Below are 18,660 nucleotides of genomic sequence, written 5' to 3'. Positions count from 1 at the left end.
TAAGTCATGCGACTTCGCAAGATATGGTGCTGCATTTTTGTCTTATCGTATAACATGCCCAATTGCCCATATATGGAGCTGCGATTTCACATCTGGGTGAATTAGGGAGGGGTTATTTACATATGTGATGTTGCGCAGCTAAAGTAAATCATAAGAAGAGGTAGGTATTGGTCAGATATTTTGAAGCTGCATGAGTAAAACTGAAGGATGAGAAGGCAATGCAAAGATCTGATGAAATAAGTGTCAGAGGATTCACCAATTACATTGTTTATGCTGTAAGATTAACGGTGCATTGTTAAGCAGTGATGACCTAGATGTTAGGCCCCTTTGAACAGCAAGCAGCTGCATCATCATATAAACAAATATTTGCCCCAATTTGTCCTCTTGAATTCTATCTTTATCTTCATATTGTGATCTTTCCTACTTTTAAAGACACCACTCAAACTTATTCGTCTACTAATGTCATTCCACGCCATCTCTCCACTGACAGCTCGGAACATAGCCTACCACTTAGTCGAGCAGCTTGTGTCCTCTATCTCCCAAGTCTTCCCAGCCCAAACTATGCAATATTTTTGTAACACTACTCTGTTGTCGGAAATCACCCAGTACAAATCAAGCTGCATTTCTTTGGATTTTTTCCAGTTCTTGAATCAAGTAATCCTAGTGCGGGTCCCATACACTGGAACCGTACTCTAATTGACGTCTTAAGAGAGACTTATATGCCCTCTCCTTTACATCCTTATTACATGGCTGAAGTTCAGATAAAAGAAGAGAAACAGAAATGGGTAGATCACATCTGCACTGAGGTCTTGACAGCATATCAAAACAGGCTCTTGAATGGAATCCCCAGCGAGTTAGAAGAAAGGGGAGGCCAAGAGTAATGTGGCGTCGAACAGTGGAAGCAGAGGTGGCGACAATTGGGTAGTTCTGGAGAAATGTGAGACAGTGGTAGCTAATCGAGTCGTAACACTACTCCTTTGCCGGAAATCACCCAGAACAAATCCTGCTGCTTTCCTTTGAATTTTTTCCCGTTCTCATATCAAGTAGTCCTGGTGAGGGTCCCATACACTAGAGCCATACTCTTCAATAAATCAATACCGATCTGCATTTAGGGCAGTCACCCAGGTGGCAGATTCCCTATCTGTTGTTTTCCTAGCCTTTTCTTAAATGATTTCAATTACATTGGAAATTTATTGACCATCTCCCTTGGTAAGTTATTCCAATCCCTAACTCCCCTTCCTATAAATGAATATTTGCCCCAATTTGTCCTCTTGTATTCTAACTTTATCTTCATATTGTGATCTTTCCTACTTCTTTAGGCTTAGTCTCCTCCTCTATCTGGACATTATCCTTGTAACCAACAATCTTTACATACTGCTGACTGAAAACTTATGCCTTTTGAAGATCCTCACATACACACTCCCCTTGTTCATTAATTATTCCTGGAATGTCCTTCTTGGAACCTGTTTCTGCCTTAAAATACCTATAAATACCCTTCCATTTTTCACTAAAATTTGTATGACTGCCAATTATGCTTGCCATCATGTTATCCTTAGCTGCCTTCTTTGCTAGATTCAATTTTTTAATAAGTTCCTTCAATTTCTCCTTACTTCCACAGCCATTTCTAACTCTATTTCTTTCCAGTCTGCACCTCTTTCTTAGTCTCTTTATTTCTCTATTATAATAAGGTGGGTCTTTACCATTCTTTACCTCCCTTAAAGGTACAAACCTGTTTTCGCATTCGTCAACAATTTCTTTAAACCCATCCCAGAGTCTGTTTACATTTTCATTTACCGTTTTCCACCGATCATAGTTACTTTTTAGAAACTGCCTCATGCCTGCTTTATCAGCCATATGGTACTGCTTAATAGTCCTACTTTTAAAACCTTCTTTTCTATCACATTTATTTTTAACTACGACAAAAAACAGCTTCATGATCACTAATACCATCTATTACTTCAGTTTCTCTATAGACCTCATCTGGTTTTATCAGCACCACATCCAGGATATTTTTCCCTCTGGTTGGTTCCATCACTTTCTGAATCAGCTGTCCTTCCCATATTAACTTATTTGCCATTTGTTGGTCATACTTCCTGTCATTCACATTTCCTTCCCAATTGACATCTGGTAAATTCAGATCTCCCGCTACAATCACATTTCTTTCCATGTCATTTCCTACATAGCTGATTATCTAAAAAACGGATGGAAGGAATAATATTCTTTTTTTTATTTAAACACTTGATATCTACACATTCCTAGATCTGGTCACTCATAAGTCTGTTGAAATATTGTGATATGGTTTTTTTCCAATTGTGAAACTATTGATATTACATTATGTAAAAATTATTTCCCAGTGACTGTACAATCCCATTTACTAACAAAAAGAATTTATATTTTCTTGTCTTTTGGGCTAAAATACTGATATTTCTTTAACTTTCTAGTTTTCACTCAGCTCATGGGAAGAGTATGGATGTTTTGATGGAAATTGATAAAGCATTTGAGGATACATCAATTCATTATGGAATCCTATCTCGGAGAAGGTAAGGTTTAATAATAAGAATAATATTAATGTTTTTCATACAAAAATATTCATATATCCATAGAATAAATCACTTCTAGATCCTCTTATCTCTTTGCATATATTAATATTTGTTTGCAAGATATTACGATGCTGCTACAATAGTTTATTGAGTTAAGGATTCAGAATAATTTACCACATTATAGTGAGAAACTGCGTCACTTCACAAGTGTGAACATCATATTTTCACTTTAATCTGACAGGAGCATAGGGTACATACAAGAGCTCCTCTCCATCTGACTAAAGAAGTATTAAAATTTACATATGATAACAATGACATTTACAATAAGATACAAAAGTCGAAAACTAGAAAAGTGGCTGGAATTGATCAGATTTCTGGGGATATACTAAAGACAATGGGTTGGGATATAGTACTATATCTGGAGTACTTATTTAATTATTGTTTGGTCGGAGGAGCTATTGCAGATGAATGGAGAGTTGCTATAGTAGCCGCTGTGTATAAAGGAAAGGGTGATAGACATGAAGCTGAAAATTACAGGCCAGTAAGTTTGGCATGCATTGTATGTAAACTTTGGGGAGGCATTCTTTCTGATTATATTAGACATGTTTGTGAAATTAATAACTGGTTCGATTGGAGGCAGTTTGGTTTTAGGAAAGGTTATTCCACTGAAGCTCAACTTGTAGGTTTCCAGCAAGATATAGCAGATATTTTGGATTCAGGAGGTTAAATGGACTGTATCGCGATTGACCTGTCTAAAGCATTTGATAGGGTGGATCATGGGAGACTACTGGCAAAAATGAGCGCAATTGGACTAGACAAAAGAGTGACTGAATGGGTTGCTATATTTCTAGAAAATAGATCTCAGAGAATTAGAGTAGGTGAAGCTTTATCTGATCCTGTAATAATTAAGAGGGGAATTCCTCAAGGCAGTATTATCGGACCTTTATGTTTTCTTATATATATAAATGATATGAGTTGGAATCAGAGGTAAGGCTTTTTGCGGATGATGTTATTCTCTATAGAGTAATAAATAAGTTACAAGATTGTGAGCAACTGCAACGTGACCTCGAAAATGTTGTGAGATGGACAGCAGGCAATGGTATGTTGGTAAACGGGGTTAAAAGTCAGGTTGTGAGTTTCACAAATAGGAAAAGTCCTCTCAGTTTTAATTACTGCGTTGATGGGGTGAAAGTTCCTTTTGGGGATCATTGTAAGTATCTAGGTGTTAATATAGGGAAAGATCTTCAGCCATGTATTGTGGGGTGCAGTTCTTAATTCGATACAGAGCTCAGTCATCATGCTCCTAGGATGGTTACGTAATCATTCAAGAGTGAGAAATGCCATGGAGGTAAACTCAAGTACAGAGAGACTAACACTGCTATTATGCTGCGAGAGTGGTACGGAGATATTGACACCGCTCATAATAGGGAAGTTGAAGAATCCGCACAGTTTAAAGAATGTATGTACTTTTCCATTCCAGTACACGGCAAATACCAATATTTGGATGACATCGTTAATTTTTGAGGACTTCTTCCGATCATTTATTGCCAGAATGGGTGTGCGGCAGAGGAAAATCGCATTGCTCATTGACTGATCCCAAATGGAACATCTTATTTGAGAAACGTACATATAGTGTTTCTTCCCACAAACTGTACAAGCCATCTCCAACTGCTGGACCAGGGTATCATCTGGTGTGTGAAGCTGAACTACAGTGAAGATGCTCATGCAGAAGAGGTTGGCTTTTCTGCAAATGGCTTAACGTAAGATCTCAATTTTGGATGCCATGCATTTCTTAAAATGTGTTTGGAAATCTGTAAACGAGAACTTGATTTTGAAACCGTTTTGTTCAGCGACTGATGACGTTTCAATGGAAATAATGGAAATCACTGATCATATGGATGAAGAATGCAGCCAGCTTGGAACAGATGAAGATGATGCAAATTTTGCCACATAAATTGAATAAGATGGCAATTTTGCCACCTGCGAAGTGCCGATGGTAGACAAAATTCATGAACGGTTGATAATTGATAAGGTCAGTAATGAGCAAGAACCCGAGGACGAAAATGAAACCGGTGAGACGCGTGCAGCATTACCAACACATTCGGCTGTAGTAGATGCTTTGGACATAATGCGATGTTATGTGTCGAGTTTTGTCGTGGATGACAGTGTAATGAATTGCTTTACCACACTCAATACTCTTGTATGTAATTTGGAATAAAACAAGGAGTGGTCTACTTTAGACATGTTTCTTACATGCAAGTGATGTGCAAGTTACTTTATGTATTTTTGAACATGTGTTTCTTCATTCTGGATCAAATTCTTGAAACATTTTGTGCATTGTATACAGTTACTGACGTGCATAGTTCATGTTTCTAAGAATGTTTTTCCCTGATGTATTGCTATGTTAGTGTTATTAAAACGTATTGTTTCTTTATTCATTTCATTAATTTTAATTGTAAACTATTGTTTATTTATTTTTATCTTAATTATTTTACGTTCAAACGTAACTTCTTTTTCTAAATCATTTTTGGCACTTTTCCTAGTTATGACTCTCTTTGGCCCCCACAAAAACGTCTTAACCAGTTTTAGCTAAACTTCCGACTGAGACACAGAATCATTTACAGTATATCGCTGATTGATATGGGGTTCCTAATTTTCTTTAGACCTGATCGCTGGTCTAGACTTTCAGTGCTAAGGTTAACCTGGCTGCCACTATCAAGAAGTGCCTGGCAGACATTCAGTTGCACCCCCTAGAATCCAACATCTTGACCAAGGAAGTGGATAGTAGAAACACTGCAGAATTCTTTTATGTTGCAGTATGTGTGAGACAAGTTTGGCATAGTTTGATGGACCTGTACCCCTTTTCTACCTCATGGATTATCTAATGAGGTATGATGCTTCCTACTACATCATTTACAGCCACATGATTTGCATTGTGTGGCAGAATGCTCTGTGTGCAAACAGTTAAAATCACAAGTCTATTTCCTTAACTTTCCTCAGTCTCTCTACCACACTGAGTGATGCAAACACTTCACATATGAATATAGGGTGATTACAATGACAACAGAGACACTTGATGTGACTAGTTGTGTTGTAACCAAGGTTGAAATTTACAGAACACAACTTTTATTGCTTCACTTTATGATATTTACATAAATAACTGAAATTTATTTTGAAGCAAAAAGGAATATTGAATCTTGAGAAAAGTCTGTCTTTATACAATATGTACAGGTTTACAGTCTTTATATACACTTCTATCTTGAAAAGATAGTCTTTGTGAATTGACACGTTGATAGTCGAGAACTATCTGGCACACTAACATGAATGTCTTTGAGAGTCCTTGTTTGTTGAAGTGCCTGAATTCCTAAAAAGCAAGTTCAATTGATTGAAGAAATTCCACCTAGCGAAACTAAGGGATCTTGCATAAATTAGGGAATGAGAATGGCTCGTAAAAGAATTACGGAACATAGGCAGCGGAAACAGGTAAGGGAGCGGTGACCAGAGGTGAAACCTCGTACTGCCAGAAATTCAGTCCACCTGGTCGAAGCACATTTTCAAGAGGAGTAGCCTCCGTGCTCGACGTAGGGTGTATTCTGGAGCTGGACACCGGGGCGAGTGGGCCCTTGAGCAGGCAGGGAGCTCCTATTTATAGTACACTCGATGGTCAGGCACGCGCACTGAGGGCTGCGCGTCGAAGCTAGCAGAATGATACACAGGCGCGCGTGCAGCTGGCTGGCGAAGCGAGAAAGGGAGCGCCGGACATACAACACCCTCCCCTCCTAAATACGCCGGTACGGCGTGAAACGGCGGCGGCGCTGGCGGCGACTGCGATGCTGGGGCGGAGCTGCTGATGTTTCTGTTGTATTGTCCGGAGCTGGAACTGGGCGGAGTGGCGCTGTCTCGTCCTGAAAGGAACCCATTGTTATTAAATGATCTAAAGCGCGTTCAGCAATAGATTTATCAGGTTTAGCAATAGCATCAATAGCTGGACAGGGGCGGTAGCGCAGACGTATCTGATCTTGATGGCGGCAGATACGTGTCTCCGTAGTCTGTATCTCGTATAGACGATGACCCAAAGATCTGCAGATGACTCCAGGTATCCAGAGTGGGTTGGATTTGAATGTCCTGGTGTAGACCTTGTCGTTGAGGGAGAACTTCGTTGGTGATGTCTTATGCTGGGCCGGAAGAGGCTGTAACAGAGAAAGCAAAGTTCTGTGAGGTCGTCCATGGAGCTTCTGTGCAGGAGTGATATTATCAGCGCCGGGTAGAGTTCTGTAGTTGTTTAAGAGTTGGAGCAAGGCTTGGTCTTTAGTTAAGCCTGAAGAGACAGCTTTCTTCATACTTCTTTTAAATGTTTGTACGAAGCGTTCAGCTTCACCATTAGATTGAGGGTGAAAAGGTGGTGCTAGGATATGACGAATGCCATTATGTGTACAAAAGTTCTGAAAAGCAGTAGCTGTAAATTGAGGTCCGTTGTCTGAAATGAGTACTTGCGGTAAACCTTCTGTAGTAAAGATTTTCTGGAGAGCACGAATGGTAGCTTCGGTTGTAGTAGTCGAATGCATATCCACGACAGATGGAAAGTTTGACAGTGAATCGATGACTATTAACCACATGGAATTGAGGAAAGGACCTGCGAAATCGATGTGAACTCGTTCCCATGGAGTAGTAGCAGGAGGCCATGAAGCAAGATCAGAAGACGGGGCGTTCTGATTCGTTTGACATTGCTCACAATGACGTATTAGCTTTTCGATGGCGGCATCAATACCGGGCCAGTAGCAGTGTTGACGGGCGAGTTGCTTTGTTCTGGAGATACCCCAATGGCTTTGGTGTAATAATCCGAGAACTTGTTTCTGTAGGCTAAGTGGGATAACCACTCGGAAGATGGTGCCTGCTTCTAGTAATACAACTCCGGCACGAGTCGTGAGACGATGCTGCATACGATGATAAGGTGCCAGGTGGGCAGGAAGTGTGCTCTGAAGAGGCCAACCGTTGCGGATGTAAGTACGTACAGTAGCAAGTGTACTGTCCTTATCCGTAGCTTTAGCTATGCGGGTAGCATCAATAGGAAAACTGGATACAGTATCTTCAAGTTCTATGTCCAACTGAAGACATTCAGATTCTTGAGAATCGAAGGCAGTATCAGGACCAACGGGTAAGCGGGAGAGGGCATCAGCATTACAATGCTGGGATGTGGCTCGATATACAATCTGATAGGAATAATCAGAAAGGAACATGGACCATCTTTGAAGCTTTCTGAGGGAATTCTCTGGGATCTTATTACCAGGATGGAATAAGTGTACGAGAGGCTTATGATCGGTAATGATCAGGAAATGGTTGCCATAGAGATATTCATTGAAACGGCGAATACCAAAGATGATGGCTAAAGCTTCTTTCTCTATCTGTGAGTATCGACGTTGATGGTCATTAAGTGTTTTCGAAGCGAAGGCGATGGGGCGTTCTTGTCCATGACGATCCTTCTGGGAGAGAACGGCACCGACACCGTAGTCTGAAGCGTCAGTAGCTAGCGTGATGATCTTGTCGGGCTGAAAATGAGTGAGTTGTATAGCTTGAATTAAGGCGTTGTTGATTGTTTGCCATGCCTGTTGGCATTGCGGAGTCCACTGAAACTTAACACCTTTTTTACGTAGAGCGTTTAATGGAGCTGCCACTGTAGCGAAGCGTGGAATGAACTTATTATAATAGTTCGCTTTGCCTATGAAGGACTGAAGCTGCTTGAGGTTCTGAGGTGCTGGCATGTTTACTATCGCTGAGACATTCTGTGTACTAGGACGAATTCCATTCTTATCAAGTATATGTCCTAGGTAGTGAACTTGAGGTTGAAAGAAGGTACATTTAGCGAGATTCGCTCGTAAGCCATTGTCTTTCAATTTCTGGAGAAGGAGGCGTAGATTGGTTAGATGTTCCTGATGATCTTTTCCAGTAACAATAATATCATCCAGGTAGTTAGCACAACCGGGAATGGAGGCGGTGAGTTGAGCCAAATAGCGCTGAAAAATAGCCGCTGAGGATGAAACACCGAATGGGAGCCGCTGGAGCTGGAGCAGTCCGAGAGGAGTGTTGAGTGTGAGAAATTTCTTAGATTCTTCATCTAAAAGTAGCTGGAGATATGCTTCTTTAAGATCAACTCGAGAGAAGAATTGGCCACCAGAGAGACGACGGAATAAGTCTTCTGGACGTGGAATAGGAAAGATATCGGTGTCGAGTTGTGCGTTGACTGTAGATCGAAAATCGCCACAAAGTCGAACATTACCATCAGGTTTCTTGATTACCACGAGTGGAGTAGCCCATTGACTAGAAGTAACTGGTACAACAATTCCAGTTTGTATCCATCTTTCTAATTCTTTCGTGACCTGGTCTTGAAGTGCTAGGGGCACTGGACGTGCTTTGAAGAAGCGAGGCTTAGCTCCGGATTTCAGCTGTATGTGAGCTGTATAGTCTTTGGCTGTTCCGAGCTGAGAGTCGAAGACTTCAGGAAACTGCGCTAGGAGAGCGGTAACGTCAGAAGTAGGATGCAATGTAGATACGACGTTAATGTTGTCATGTATCTGGAAACCAAATAAGTTAAATAGATCCATGCCCATAATGTTTGATGCAGTGTAGTTGTTAACTACGAGAAGAGGAATGGCCTTCTGAATTCCTTTATAACTAGCCTGAAGCTTGATTTGACCTTTGATGTCAATTTTCTTCTTGTTAAATGTCACGAGCTGGATGTCAGCTGGAGAGCATGAAGGTGAACCTAAGTTGTGGTAGGTAGTCAGGTTAATAATAGAGACAGGTGATCCAGTATCTAATTGAAAATCGACAGAGTGATCAGAGAATGAGAGAGGAACGATGATTTTGTGAGAATCCTTTGTGGGAAGAATAAGATTGATCTGATCAACTTCCATGTCTTGGCGGGGCTGTATATGCTTCCGGCGTGCTGCAGTAGTCTTAGCAGGGCGGAGCGAACTTTGACAGACAGTCTTAATGTGTCCAAGTTTATTACATCGTTCACAAGTAGCTTTGAAAAAACGACAGTCACGACGTTCATGATGCTTGAAACAGCCTCGGCAGGAAGGCAGGAGTTTCGAGGTGCTTTTAGAATTGGGCTTCCGTGTAGCATTACGAGAGGGAACCTGGCGAGAATGCTTGGTGGAGAGCGCCTTATCCATACGGTTCACTGTAGCAGAGGACTTGCGGGCCTGAGGCGAGACTTGTGCAACTTCGTGTGGAGAAGCTATGGCTGCGGCAGTCTTGGTAGTAAGCTCATAAACCGTAGCAATACGCTGGACGTCTTCTAAAGAAGGGTTACGCTGCTTGACAGCGTCAAAACGTATTTTGTCTTCAGGAGTATGTAAAATTATCATGTCCCGAATGAGAGAATCAGTGTAGGATGAACCACAACCGTCCTTGGAGCAGATGAACTGGCAGGGTTTAGCTAGACCACGCAATTCAGTTATCCATTCAGTATGTGTCTGATGGGGTTGCTTTCTGCTCTGAAAAAATTTATAGCGAGCAGCCACTATGTGAGGAGCTTTGGCATAGTGTTCCGTGAGACGGGCCAAGAGCTGCGTGAAGGGTACCTCAGATAAGTGTTCTTCTGGACTTAATTTACGTAGTAATTCACACGTAGCATTGCCAACCGAACTAAGAAATAGTGCGCGGCGGCGTTGATCATCTGTGACAGAATGGCAGATGAAATGCTGTTGTAAACGGGCTAAATAAACTGACCATTCTTCCTTAGCTGGATCAAAAGCAGAGAACGGAGGAATAGCTGAGGGCTGTGTAGAGACAGAAATAGCTTGAATAGCCTGAAGTAATGCTGCCTGTTGTTGTTGCATAAACTGTTGTTGTTGCTGCTGTAAGGCTTGGAAGACCGTAGCTAGTTGTTCCGCAGTAGCCATTGCGAGATGCGTGCAAGAAAGAGTAAGGTAAGCTGTGTGTCAGAACTGGTTGGAGTGTCGTTGTTGTTTAGCACGTCGCCGTAGAGTTGACAACTGGGCCTGTTGAATTGTAGTGTCGTGGTTACCTCGTCGCTATAGAGTTGGCGATTGGGGCTGATGACGTGTAGTTTGTTGCTGTTTACCTCGTCACTATAGAGTTGGCAACTGGGGTCGAAGAATTGTAGGTTGTTGCTTTTTACCTCGTCGCCATAGAGTTGTGTTGTAACCAAGGTTGAAATTTACAGAACACAACTTTTATTGCTTCACTTTATGATATTTACATAAATAACTGAAATTTATTTTGAAGCAAAAAGGAATATTGAATCTTGAGAAAAGTCTGTCTTTATACAATATGTACAGGTTTACAGTCTTTATATACACTTCTATCTTGAAAAGATAGTCTTTGTGAATTGACACGTTGATAGTCGAGAACTATCTGGCACACTAACATGAATGTCTTTGAGAGTCCTTGTTTGTTGAAGTGCCTGAATTCCTAAAAAGCAAGTTCAATTGATTGAAGAAATTCCACCTAGCGAAACTAAGGGATCTTGCATAAATTAGGGAATGAGAATGGCTCGTAAAAGAATTACGGAACATAGGCAGCGGAAACAGGTAAGGGAGCGGTGACCAGAGGTGAAACCTCGTACTGCCAGAAATTCAGTCCACCTGGTCGAAGCACATTTTCAAGAGGAGTAGCCTCCGTGCTCGACGTAGGGTGTATTCTGGAGCTGGACACCGGGGCGAGTGGGCCCTTGAGCAGGCAGGGAGCTCCTATTTATAGTACACTCGATGGTCAGGCACGCGCACTGAGGGCTGCGCGTCGAAGCTAGCAGAATGATACACAGGCGCGCGTGCAGCTGGCTGGCGAAGCGAGAAAGGGAGCGCCGGACATACAACAGGTGGTGGTATAAGTATAGCATGGTGACTATCCCCTTGAGATTTAGGCTTATTCCCATCAGCTTGCTGTCTGTGCAATGGTGTAATGTGCTCTGTGATAGGGGAAGTTCTCCTGTGCTTGCCATTTTGTGATCCAGTGATGACCAAGTTCTTGAGCATAGAGTTGAGTTAATATAATTTCATGCAATGGGATGTTAAGTTCTATGGCCTTGAGTACATTCAAATTACTATTGAATGTGCCAAGAGTGCCTTAACAGTTCAGTAGCTGTTTCATTGGAGACTGATTTTAGAGTTAAAAGCTCTGTAATGTGAGTGGCTGCTATTAGCTTTTTGTTGTCAGATCTGTTCTTGAACATTTTTCACGCTACCTCATAATTATATTGATATGGATGTTGATTCCCACAGGGAATAACGGACCATTAAATTGGTATTACCTCATAATTAGTGTCTGTGATGAACAGATTTTGAATTTATTGGCCAGCTTGGTCCTTGAACAGATGCTAGGACCACGTGAGTGGCTGAGCGGTTTGGGTCTCATAGCTGTCAGCTAGCATTCAGATAGTGGGTTCGAACTGCACTGTTTGTAGCCCTGAAAATGGTGTTCCATGTGTTCCCATTTTCATACCAGGCCAATTCTGGACTGTATCTTAACTAAGGTCATGGCCACTTTCTTCCCACTCCTAGCCCTTTCCCATCCCATCATCTCCATTAGACCTATCTGTATCAGAGCAACTTAAACGTAAAAACTGCAAAAAAAAAAAAAAAAAAAAAAAAAAAACCCAACATGCTAGGTAGTGAAATTTCTGAATGAAAAATGAAAATCCACAGCCTGTTTCCAGTTTCAACCGGGGTCAGGAATGGAATGAACGAAGCCCACATCTAGTGGTGAGGATAGGAACTATGCCGACTGCCGAAGCCTGTCGCACTCCCCTGGGGCTATAATTAATGACTGATAGATAGTAAGTAAACTTGTGTCCTCATTCCGAAGTAGTGCAGCTTTTTCAGACACACCCCCAATGGAGGTGAGCTGCATGTACCATTTCAGCCACATACCAGCCCTCCTGCCATTCTTAAATTTCTGGCAGTACCGGGAATTGAACCCGAGCCCCCCAAGGATGGCAGCTAATAACACTAACGTTACGCTATGAAACCGGACACTGACAGATGAAATGAAATTATATTGGAGATTGTTGCTGGAATGAAAGATGACAGGCAAAACTGAAGTACACGGAAAAAAAAAAACCTGTTCCGCCTCCGCTTCGTCCAGCACAAATATCACATGGAGTGCACAGGATTAGAACCATGGAACCTGGCGGTGAGAGGATGGCACACTGCCAACTGAGCAACAGAGGCTTAGTGAAATTTCTCAATTTCTGGTAGATTATAGTTGTTGTGGTTTATAACTTGAAAACTGTCCACAAATGAGAGCCAGTTTTTGTATTTCCCATCAAAATGTGAAATGTTAATAGCCAGCAACTTGCAACTTGCCATGCTGCTGACCTGGGTTCTACCCAAATTTACTGAGTGGCATGATGACTCCTCAAAGTTGGCTTTTATTTTTACTCATTTCGCACTTTACTTCGTAGTATTTAGTTTCGAACTCGGCTTGTGGATGATCATGCACTAATTAGTTTTCAACGTCTCCTAGTTCTAATTTTGACTACACGTCATCAAACTTTAACATTACTGTACTCATATCTTCGTACCATACTTTAATTTCATGCGAATTAGAATGTTGTTGAGTGAAGAAATTCTCAGCGAAGGTTTCAGAGTTAATAAATTGCGCTTTTAGCCACGGCTTCTGTTTGAGAAGCCTTTGCCTCATTTAGGGTTCCGTGATGGAGGGGATAACAAAAAGAAAAGGTGAGCCTTGGAATGTAACATACTAACCTGCGTTCTCAGCTTTTGTTTACATCCGGTGATGTAACATTGGTCCTAGCACTGGTAGATGATGTCATCAAAGTGGACTTTTGAAGTGTGACGTTCTTTATTACACACTGTGCTATTTTCACAAAGTGCTCGTGGTAAAGATCTGCCCTGGAGGACTATGTTATTAGCCATTAATCACTAATGTGGATTAAATAAAATGTTTGTTTACACCTTAAAACACTATACTTATTACATATTTACCGCAAAAATATTAACCATAGTGGGCCAATGCACAGGATAAAGATAACATTGTCGTATAGTTCCCCTCATTGTCACCTCTCTCACAGAGGTTTTACAGTCCAGTCTCCTTCCATCCACCCTTACTTCCAGGTGGATGGCCTTCAGTTCACTATACGGAAGGGTGCTGGCCTCTGTGCACATCATGTTAGTAGTGAACATCTAGGGGAGGACTAGCGAGTGCAAGATCGGAACACTGCATGACAAGCTCTTTTGTACCAGCTTGTTTGCGTGTAGTCTGTCAAAACAACGTACCTAATGGAGGCACAATATATTTGTGCAGTCATATTGTTGCAGGAAGGCAGGACTATTCGTGCAGTGACTGCAAGGTTTCATTTGGCTAAATATGTTGTACACAGGGCCTGAAAATTATTCAGAGAAACAGGACTGTACAATAGGAGACCACGCCAGGGTAGAAAGTGAAAAAATACAGGCAGAGAGGACCAGTACATGGTCAGTTGTACACTTTGACAGTACACTGGTACAGCTTGAGAGCACTAAAATGACTGCAGGCAGCAACTGGTGGAACTGTCAGTGACCAAACTGTTTGCAACGGACTGCAAGAGGCAGGCTTAAGGTTATAAAGGCCTCATAAAAGTCTTGTGATTAGTGCCTTGTTACAGGAGAGATTGACTGAGATTTGTGCATGCACATGGGAACTTTCAGTTCCAACACTGGCACATTGTAATGTTCACTGACAAGTTGCGCTTTCGCCTAACGCAGTGTGATGGACATCTGCAGATGTATCATCACTGTGGAGATCGGTATACGGATGCAGAAGTCCAGGAAGCGTACAGGTTTGGTGCAGGGTCTTGGTTTATGGTGGCATCACTCTTGACAGCCAAACAGACCTTGCGGTGATCAGTCACAAACTTACGGCTGCCAAGTACATAGAGGACACAATCATGTTATGCCCATTGCAGCAGTTATGGGTCCCCAGTTTGTGCTGCAACAGGACAATTCGAGGGTGCGGACAGTAGCCGCCACCAGGGCTGTCCTCAAGTAATTCCAGATTCAAAACCATGGAATGGCTTGCTTTGAGCAGTCTCTACGTGCATCGAGCACTTATGGGACAAACTAGATCGGCAAGTCTGACAGCATCCAAGAGCTCCTCGGAAACTTCAAGAACTTGCAGATGCTCTGGTCAAAGAATGGGGGATCACCCCGTAGGCATAGGCGTATTAACTGATCAGAAGTGTATGCCTTGTATATGGAGAGCAGTCATTTGGGCAAATGGAGACCGTTTCAGATACTGAAGAATCTGTCTTACTTTATGTGATAGTTCTGGATGGTGATTCCACTTTGGTTTCTGATATAGTATTCACTATCTGCTTGTTGCATCCATGTGTACAATACGACATAACCTGTATATTCCTCTTAGATGAAGGTTTGAACTGTCTGGTAACACATAATATGACAATGTGCACCTAATTTGCAGAGAAATATACTGTAAGTGTTCAAAATCTTGTCCCTCTAATCTTTTTGAGCAGTATACTGTATTATCACCTTAGTCTGTGACAGGTTCTGGTGGGTAACAAATTTTTGATGATGGGAGAGAAAGGACAAGTGGCAACTTCCTGCCTACCCTACTGTGCAGTCATAGCAACTCCCTCTCTCATATGGAGTTTTTACACTTCAAAGTTTTCCAAAGTAGGAACTGGATATTTCTTGCCAACTAGGTCATATGAAATTAGCGTCTGTTGAATATAAATGTTAAACTTGATTTCAAAAACAACAATCTTGAGCAGAACACCTTTTGCAACATATCCAACATATTAAAAGTATATGACATTAAGTCTAAAAATGGAGATATTATTGAAACTATTGATAATATAGGTAATACCTAGGATACCAGTATTGATAAATCTCATGTCAGTGCCTGCCATTGCTTGAAAGAAATAGATATTTGTGCTGTTGTGTTGTAAAGAACAGGGTTTTGATGGACATAGTTTAAAAATAAATTTATCTACCTTGCACCTTAGTTTGTTATATTACAAACCAGGCCAATGACCTAGATGTTAGGCCCTGGAAACAACGATCATCACCATTATATTACAAACCAGTTTACATCATCCTTCAATGAGACAGTTGTTAATCATAATTACTAAATAAGTTCTGAGTTGACTGATAAGGGAGCAATTTACTATGGTGTATTTGTAGTGTAGCTGTAACCTTGACTTCAGAATATGGTGGGTTGATTCCCACCATTGGCAGCCCTGAATGTGGTCTTTCTTAGTTTCTTATTTTCACACCAGGGACATATTGGAGCTATGTCTTAAGGCCATGGCTGCTCCCTTCCCAGTCGTAGTCTTTTGCCATCCTGCCATTGCCAAAAATCTGAATGTGACAGTACAACATTAAACCAATAACCATGTAACAAAAGAGAATCAAAATTAGGAAAGAAGATATAAAACAGAAATTCTTGAGTGGTATCATTTCTTTGGGATTCACAGGGTATAATTTCTCATTCTCTGACAAGACCATGTTTTGTTACAATATTGAATGTATAAATCTTGACTCTCTAAACACTTTCCCCATTTAGAGATGTTAAATATAACCCAAAATACCAGTAGAAGAATGAAGGATGGGAAAAGACTAGGACTGGGAAGGGAGCAGCCATGGCCTTAAGACATAGCCCCAATATTTCCCTGGTGTGAATGAACTTATAGGGGGGCATGATTAGCTCAGTGACTTAGCTGCTGGCTTCCCACCCAGAAGTCTGAGGTTCAAATCCTGGGTGATCCTTTTCATCTCTAAATTCACGTGGCATTAGGAAGGGCCTTAAACTCTTGGCCAAAACCGGAATGAACTTGTGAACTTGGATGGCTCCAACAACCCCAGAAATAACTGGAGTAAGCTGAAGAAAGTTATATGAACTTACATGTAAACAATGTGACTTTCACTGTCAAATCTTTCAAAACCTGTAAAAAAGAAAATATATCTGATCAATTAACTTTTATCTTAGGTAATAAATTTCATATTAATCTGTATTGAAGAGCAATATAGTGTAAAACAAAGCTAAAGGTTTCCACCCATTCAATACAGTTCATTGTAACCTTAAAAATGTTTCATATATTTGTTGAAACTAGTTTGTCTTACCAGAGACCATTATCAGTCAAAATCAAAGTAAAGGCAAGACATAATAAATTAATAAATAAATAACAAATATATATTTATTTGTTATTTCTTTCTTTCTTACCTCTACTTTGATTTTGACTGATGATGGTCTCTGGTAAGACTGAAACTAGTTTCAACAAATATATACAACTTTTTTAAGGTTACAACAAACAGTATTGAATAGGTTTAGCTTTTGTTTTACACTAACTTTTATCTTGCTCAGAACCTTTCTCAAAAACTGGCTTTCAGAGAAATGGAATCTGTCCTCACTAACACCAATCCTCAAGGTAGGAAAGCTGGAGTTTTTATCATCAGTTGAATATCTGTAATGAATTGTAACTATAATTGAAGGGTTGATGCCTATAAGGGTACATACCGGTATATGCTTTATTTTTATTTTTATGAAGAGCGCTTTAAAGCTTCTGCCATGTTATTTTTTGCTACTCTGTGTAAAATCTTTGATTTTTTTTTTTTTGCATGGCACAGTGTTTGAACAAATTAATATTGAAAAAAAAACATATGATCTTGTTTATGCAGCTTGTATATTGTGTTTGTACGTGTTGCAGAATTTTAGAATGTAAATAGATTGTATATGTATGTTTTACTTAGAAGATGAGTACTGCTAGTTTAGAAACGTCATTAACAGGGTTAGGATTTTTAGGTGCACACCCTTTTTGTTAGGGTAAATTAAAGCGGTTCGGGAAGATATTACAGTGTGAAATTTTGTTTCTAGTTGCAAAAAGAGGCATTTTTTGCACCTTTTTCCCTTTTTTAGGACCTTTATCCCTTTTTCCCCCCATCCATGCCCATAAACCCCTTATTCCCCCTTTTTTCTGTTAAGTTTAATTCCAATTTATTCTATAAGATTTTTAATCAATATAAAATATTTAACTTTCAATTAATGTCTCCTCAGCTTGCTGTGTACGTGCGAACAGTAAACCTACCTCTTTCAGTAAACACCGCGTGGGAGTTGAAAGCACACCTGCAACAATGGAAAATAATTGTGTGTTCGACCAAACCTCTTTCTCTCACTTTACCGCTATAATATAGCCTGCAGTAATGCAATTGACAATGAGTGATTCTGTACCACCAGAATCAGTAGCCTACTGTTCATGAATGTGAGTTTTTTACTGTGAGAGATGTCATCTGTTCGCATGGAGGTGGAGGCTGGTGACACAGAGATGTCAGCAACCGCACCCACGTAGTTCCGAGAATTGAGACTGGGTTCTGCTCGAAGCTTCTAGAAATCTCTGAGACTGCAATTCCAGCATGAATGAGAACATTCTGGTAACGTCGCGGTGTTACAAGAGAGTGTGGACTGCAAGTGAGCGCAAGAGTGAGTTGTGTGATAGTTTCATTGAGTTAGCAAGTGAACTGGTTTAGCACTTTGTTACATTGCTAAACGAGTGTGCTACTAAATTTTACCATGCCAAAGGTGTTCAGTGCCCGATTTATTGCTCTGGCTCAGGAATTCAAACAAGATTTCATAGACAATGATGGAACTCTTACGCGATGTACTATTTGTGATTCAATAATTTTGTTAGATGAAAAACACCAACGAGATCGCATCAAACAACACATTTCCAGCTCTAAGCGTCAAATTAATAAGACTCTTCAAGCAAACAAATCGCGGCAAATTCTATTACGAAATGCGTTTCAACAGAGTTCTTCAAAAAGCCAAAATTCAATTCAATTCCACTCAATAAGGTGAACTATCCAGCCTTCAAGGGATTTCTTGAAAAATACACAAAGATGTCATTGCCCAATAAGAGTACTTTAAGAAAAAACTGCATGGAGCCTGTTTACCAAGAAACCATACAAAGAATCAAGGTGAAAGTGTCTGATTGCGATGTGGAAATCATTGTGGATGAAACCATAGACTCAATGAAACGATATGTTTTGAACATTTTAGTTTTTCCCTTAGGAGGGGAGAACATGGTTCAGACATGGTTTCAGCTGTTAACCAATTGAAACCTTTATTTCCTAAGTTGAAG

The 18,660-nt window shown here is 40.7% G+C and overlaps 1 protein-coding gene across 2 annotated transcripts in view; it reads left to right on the top strand.

The window, feature by feature from the left end:
* LOC137498544 (E3 ubiquitin-protein ligase SIAH1A-like) overlaps positions 1 to 18,660 on the top strand; it is a 264,443-nt gene that overhangs the window by 23,228 nt on the left and 222,555 nt on the right. For both annotated transcript variants that reach the window (XM_068226225.1, XM_068226224.1), the window contains exon 2: positions 2,442 to 2,540. The gene's annotated coding sequence lies outside the window, so the exon portion shown is untranslated. The remainder of the gene's footprint in view (positions 1 to 2,441; positions 2,541 to 18,660) is intronic.

Source organism: Anabrus simplex, chromosome 2, assembly GCF_040414725.1.
Source record: "Anabrus simplex isolate iqAnaSimp1 chromosome 2, ASM4041472v1, whole genome shotgun sequence".
NCBI lineage: Eukaryota > Metazoa > Arthropoda > Insecta > Orthoptera > Tettigoniidae > Anabrus > Anabrus simplex.
This window is presented reverse-complemented; position numbering and strand designations above follow the sequence as displayed.